Source organism: Microcaecilia unicolor, chromosome 9 (assembly GCF_901765095.1).
Source record: "Microcaecilia unicolor chromosome 9, aMicUni1.1, whole genome shotgun sequence".
In the NCBI taxonomy this organism is placed as follows: domain Eukaryota; kingdom Metazoa; phylum Chordata; class Amphibia; order Gymnophiona; family Siphonopidae; genus Microcaecilia; species Microcaecilia unicolor.
In genome coordinates, this window is record NC_044039.1 from 134,234,591 (window position 1) to 134,240,634 (window position 6,044).

At 40.1% G+C, this 6,044-nt stretch overlaps 1 protein-coding gene across 1 annotated transcript in view; it reads right to left on the reverse strand.

Moving 5' to 3' along the window:
* Positions 1 to 6,044, reverse strand: part of GALNT16 (polypeptide N-acetylgalactosaminyltransferase 16) — a 276,369-nt gene that overhangs the window by 216,779 nt on the left and 53,546 nt on the right. The window lies entirely within an intron of this gene.

Genomic DNA, 6,044 nt, shown 5'->3' on the forward strand with positions numbered 1-6,044 from the left:
ACCAAAGAATTTTAAAAGCAGGTCAGAATTTTGCAGTGTATTCCCATAAGCTACATTCACTGGCTAAAGGGCTTCTAAGAATCACGATTGTTGTCATTTTTTTTTATTAGCCCATGCAGTGACCCACTGGGTCATACTCAGCAATACATTGTTGCCTTTTGCAGAATCTGAATCCATGCAGCTTAAAAAATGGAAAAATGCCAAAAGCAACAAACATGGGTTAGCATTAATATTACTAATAGAATCCCTTGCAGGCAAAGCTCTCCTTACAGAAAAAGTAGCTATTACTGCTTCACTCTAATAATTTGGAAGGCAAAACACATTCACTTGTGATTGATGGTAAATATTAGTAGGTGGAACCAGACACAAAGGATCTCTGAAGCTCCTGCTGAGGTGCAGAGTTATTATACTAAATCACATATGGGGAAATTAAGACAGTCATTATTGAAACCCTGCATTTATGGATTGTTTTTCAAACCTGTTTAAAAAGGAAAAAAAGTCTTTGCCAAGTAGTATAGTGCTAATAGGTTTTAGAGCAAATGTTAATAATGCATTTTCAACAAGAAGGGGAGAGGGAAGTCTGGACACTGAAATATTTATTTCTGTCCAGTTTAATCCTAATGTGTTGTTTTATGTGTGAAGAAAACCTCAGTCTGAAAAAAGCACCCGTTGCTTTCATTGTGTCTGTCTAGTCTATCTGACTCTATGTTGGAGTTCGCCAAAATGTGGTATGAGATTTTCTTACTGAGGTGCTCCTGCTCCTGCCAGGTTTTAGCAAATCTCTCCAGGATGAGGAAACACCATAGATGTGTGGCGAAAGCACAGCCATCCACAATTTGGCAGGAGTAGGCCACACAGGAAACTAGGAAAACTTGCCTGGCTCCTGACTGAATGTGGTGGCGACAAGAGGTGGAAAGTGAAAGCTACAAAGGACAGATTTCTTCTGCTCCTTTTGTATTTCCAGCTCAGTTTGAACCACAGATGCAATCTGAGGTCATTTGTGCCACCTGTTTTATTGTCACTCCATCCCTAAACCCATCTCCTTGCCCCAATGGTCTCTTTATTTCAATAGCAGCCCTCAATCAAGAGAAATGAACCACTTGTGACCCTTAAGCAATGACCGCGATTTCCTTTGCAACCGAATCCCTATCCCTTGGCTCTTCTTCTTTCACATCTTCCTTCCATCCACCTCCTCCTTACCACAATCTGCAATACGGTAGATACCCCTGATGGTGTGGATAACATGAGGAGGGACCTAGTGAAGATTAAAAATGGTCCAGAATTTGGCAGTGAAGATTTAATACTAAAAATGCAGGATCATGCATTTGGGTTGCAAAAACCCAAGAAAGGGTACAATATAGAGGGTAAAGAACTTTTGTGCGTGAAAGAGGAGAGGGACTTGGGTGTTATCATATGTGGTGATCTTAAGGTGGCCAAACAGGTAGAAATGGCAACAGCAAAAGATAGAAGGGTGCTTGGGTGCATAGGGAGAGGAATGGCCAGTAGGAAAAAGGAGGTGATGATGCTCATGTATAAGACTCTGGTGAGACCTCAATTAGAATATTGTGTACAATTCTGGAGACCGCACCTTCAAAAAGAGTTGGAGTCAGTTCAGAGGGCGGCTACTAAAATGGTCAGTGGTCTTTGTCATAAAGGACTAGATTCAGTAAACGGTGCTCAAAAATGGTGCCAAAAAAGAAATCTGTGTGGCGCACTATTCTATAACCAGAGCTCCGAGTTGCGTGCCATTTATAGACTAGCGCTTAGAGTCGATTTCCACGCCAAACTTTGGGGACAAGGATTTACACCGACTGAAACCTGGTGTAAATTCTGGCACGTAATTTAGGTACAGATCCTCGATATTCAGTAATACTGTGTGCATCTTTAGTGAATGCCCCTGACCTGCCCATGCCCCTCCTATGGCCACACCCCCTTTTGTGTTGTGTGCAGATCTTTATAGAATAGCACTTAGGAAGGTGCATGCGTAAATCCAAAATGATGTCAGTTTAGTTGTGCATGCATCTCAGGATAGCGCACAATTTTGCATGTTGAACTTTGCGTGCCATTTATAGAATTTGGGGGGAAAGTGTATGGAGACAGACTTAAAGATCTCATTATGTGTACTTTGGAAGAAAGGTGGGAGAGAGGAAATAAGACATTAAATACCTCTGTGGCATAGATGCACAGGAGCCGAGTCTCTCATAATTTAAGGAAGCTCTGGAATGAGGGGGCATAAGATGAAAGCGAAAGGGTTCAGACTCAGGAGTAATCTGAGGGAAATTTTTCCTTATGGAAAGGGTAGTGAATTCAATGGAACGGCCTCCTAGTAGAGGTGGTTGAGATAAAAACTGTATCTGAATTCAAGCAAGCTTGGTACAGGCAGGATCTCTAAGGGAGAGCAAGGGATAGCAGATGGCATTGACAAGTAAACCATATAAGCCATATGGTCTCTGTTTGTCTTTATTTTTCTCTATTTATATGTTTCTATAGAATCCCCAGCTGCAGCCAAGCCAAGGATTGGAAGACCTGACCCAGGGATCAAACCAGAAACTGTGGGGAATGTACAGTAACTCCAGAGAAAGTGAAAGTTAGAAAATTTAAACTAAATTACTCATGGAGAGTGAGAGTACTGAAGAGAACTGGTGGGAAGATATGGAGACTATGCATTAAAGAGAATCGTGCTGCAGGTTGACTGAACAATAATCTGCCTCATTTTGTTGTTGTGACAGATTCAAAGAAAACCTGACAGTGTGAAATCCTACGTCCAGTCTCAACATTAGGTTTGATTTGTGAACACACATCTCTCTGAGTGAAGTCACCATGGCTCCAATCCTATGAAGAGCTGAGAGGGTCTTTCAGGAAAGGGGGCTACCACCATTTCTACATCAGACCCAAGTAAGGGACATTACTCTGCCATTCCTCTGGCACAGGCCACTACCTTGATGTGCTGTTTGGCTACCTTGGGATCATCAGATTAGGTGACACTAAGATCTCTTTTCTCCTCGATCCATATCTTATCCAATTCATGTACTGCTCCCTTGGATTTCTGCATCCCAAAATCAGCTCATTCTTTTGTTTTATGAATATCCAGAGCAATTAGTACCTTTTCCTGAAAATAAGATAAGATTGGATACTATTGATTCTTTAAATCCTATTAGTTTTGGTGTATTTCAGTACATATTTTCAAGGTGTTAATTGGTCCCCTTTGATTAATCTCACATGTATTTGTCAGTTTGTATTTTATCTTAATTGTTACTATTATTACAGTATTATTGCAGTATTCAAGGGCAGTAGAAGATGGTGCAAATCAAGATGTCTTAACATGAGTTGTAAGATATAATACAGCAACTAACTCTTTGGTAAAAATTTTAAGATGTCATTGGAACTTGGTCACCAATTTACCTAGTTTTGAGAGATGTAGCTTTTGAGTGGCATACAGCAGAGGAAGAACTTGTGTCCTTCAGATGTACCCAAACGGAATTTGGTTCCAGCAGATGAGATGGGAGGTCATATAGCTTGTGGAACCTGTGCGATCTGTGGGATTACAGCTTCAGTACAAGGGTTTATGAACCCTGTGGATGGAAAGTGTTACAAACTGTGATTTAAAACCACCTGTCTGAGTTAGTTTGTGGTGTACTGCATTCAGTGCCTATGTGAAAAATTCTACATAGGTCAGACGTCTCGACCATTGAAGTTATGTCTTGGAACATAAAAGTACTATAGTGACTCAAAAAGATAATTCACCCTTGTACTTTTGTGATCCAAGACATAACTTCAATGGTCGAGATGTCTGACCTATGTAGAATTTTTAAAGAAGGAAGTATATAACATAATAATTCAACCAATTAATGTCACCTGCCTCTTGCAGCAGTGGTTCCCTAGCCACTGGCATTATATTTACCATAGCTATGTTATTTGAATATTCTAATGCAGTGATCTTCATGGGGAGGGTGACACTTCGGGGAGGGAGCACACATGGGAGGATTGTATTGGAGGGACTACTGGAGGAACTTGATGGGGGGGCCACATGGGGGACTATTATATAGGTGCTGTCACTTTAAGAGCCAATGCAGAAACATCAGGCTACACCTTGGCAGCCCATTGCTCCCAGGTAATTTAAGGGTCATAATGCGACTAGTGGTGTAAACCCAGTAATTGAGTTATGGAATTTACATAGTAATGAGCTGCTTTACATGTATTTGCATGTTTTGTATCTCATTATTATGTAATCCACACTACTTAAATACTGCCTCGTTAGGGAAAGACAAGCTAAACTATGGTTGCCATTTTTATTTAGCAGTGTTATTTGGATCTAACAAACTATTGCTGGTAAGATGAAAAATGCAAAGCTCTGATGCAGGAGAATACTTTAGACTGTATTAATGTGTTTATAGAATAACAGAGTTTTGAGCTGTAAGACTGAAGAATCCCTAATGCAGTGCTACAGGAGCTTCGAAACGTTGGTCATGTCGGCGTTGATATATTGGACTGCATCAATAAACCCTTCTGTTAGTTGGAAAATGGTACTTAAAGATATACGTACTGAACACAAAATGTCTGGAAAATATAGCAATTTTCCAAACCAGAAAATTAGATGTTTTCTGGCTCAAAGATTGCTATGTTCAGGATGAGATTTGTAGACATTTTCAGCAAAACATCTACAACTGGACCTGGGCATCATACCTGTAACCTGTGGAGGGGCATTTATATTACCGGAGCATAGGTGCATGCACTTAAGGCAGTTCTGTGGCTGGCGTAAGCACTCATGTCTAACTTATAGGTGTGTATATTCACTGTTACACTAGTATTTTATAAGGGAAAGTAGGCACCTATTCTCATTTGTAGAATAGCCTCCTACCAGGTGCTTTCTGGGCACCTATTTATAGACACCCAGTTATAGAATTTTCCCCCAATGTACCAATAGATTTTTGTGTCTCTAGAATATATGTTTAGTACATTGGGCTTTTTGTCTCTTTAAATCAATTTCAGCTTTACCTAATGGTGCTGGCTCACATTAAGGTTTGGCCACAGCACATTCTCATGAAACATTTATCTTCTGCTTTGCCTCAAACCTTTGACTGCAACTGGCCGCGTGATGAAGGAAAGCATCACCATTGCCTGGTCTCTTAATCCGTTAATTATTTATGTTTGTTAATATTGCAGTTCAACCACATGCTCAAAAAAAAGGCTGCACCAGCTGTCAGGAAGAAATCCATGACAATTTTTTTGTTCCCTTGGCTGCTTCACTGAACTCCAGGGCATTTTTAATTATTGCATTCTCAAGCTCCAGTGGAACAGCTGTGGTGTGAAATAAGAACTGTAGTTCACGAAACTGGTGGTGGGCCAGCAAAGAGAAACCCTGTCTCTTCCATCTCACAGTTACAGTGCTAAGACTAAAAAGAACTAGGCTCAATAGGAAACCCATTTCCAAGAGAAACTTTCATAGTAAGTCGTCCATCATCTACTGATCTATAAATTAGGCACAGGTTGTTACTGCAGATACATTCCATTTAATCTGTGCATATTTTTAAAAGGGCATTGTGTATTTTGCTTAACTTTAAAGGATAAACATATTTTAGGCTCCGTTTAAGAAGCAGCGCAACCAATTAGTGTGTGCTGAATATGAAGAAGACCATTCAATTCCCATGGGCTTCTTCGCATTCAGCGCACGCTAATCGGTAGTGTCGCTTTGTAAAAAAAGCCCTTTATGTGACATATCTTAATGTTATCAGATTTTGCTGCCTACCCACTCCACTGTGTATATTGTCTCCACCTTAATTGTATGGGATGATGCTGGACATGCACCCAACAGTTAATGCACAAGCTTTGCAGTTATTCCATGTTAATTTTTACTACTAATGCACAATTTATTTATTTATTAATACTTGTTATACCACCTTTGCCAACGAGCAGTTCAAAGCGGTGTACAGTACTCATAAAACAATAGTGAAAATAAAGAAAGGAACTACAATGGTAGATAGGAAAGAACAAGAGAAAACCTCACACACAAGATAACAGTAACTGACATTACAACAACAGTAGGG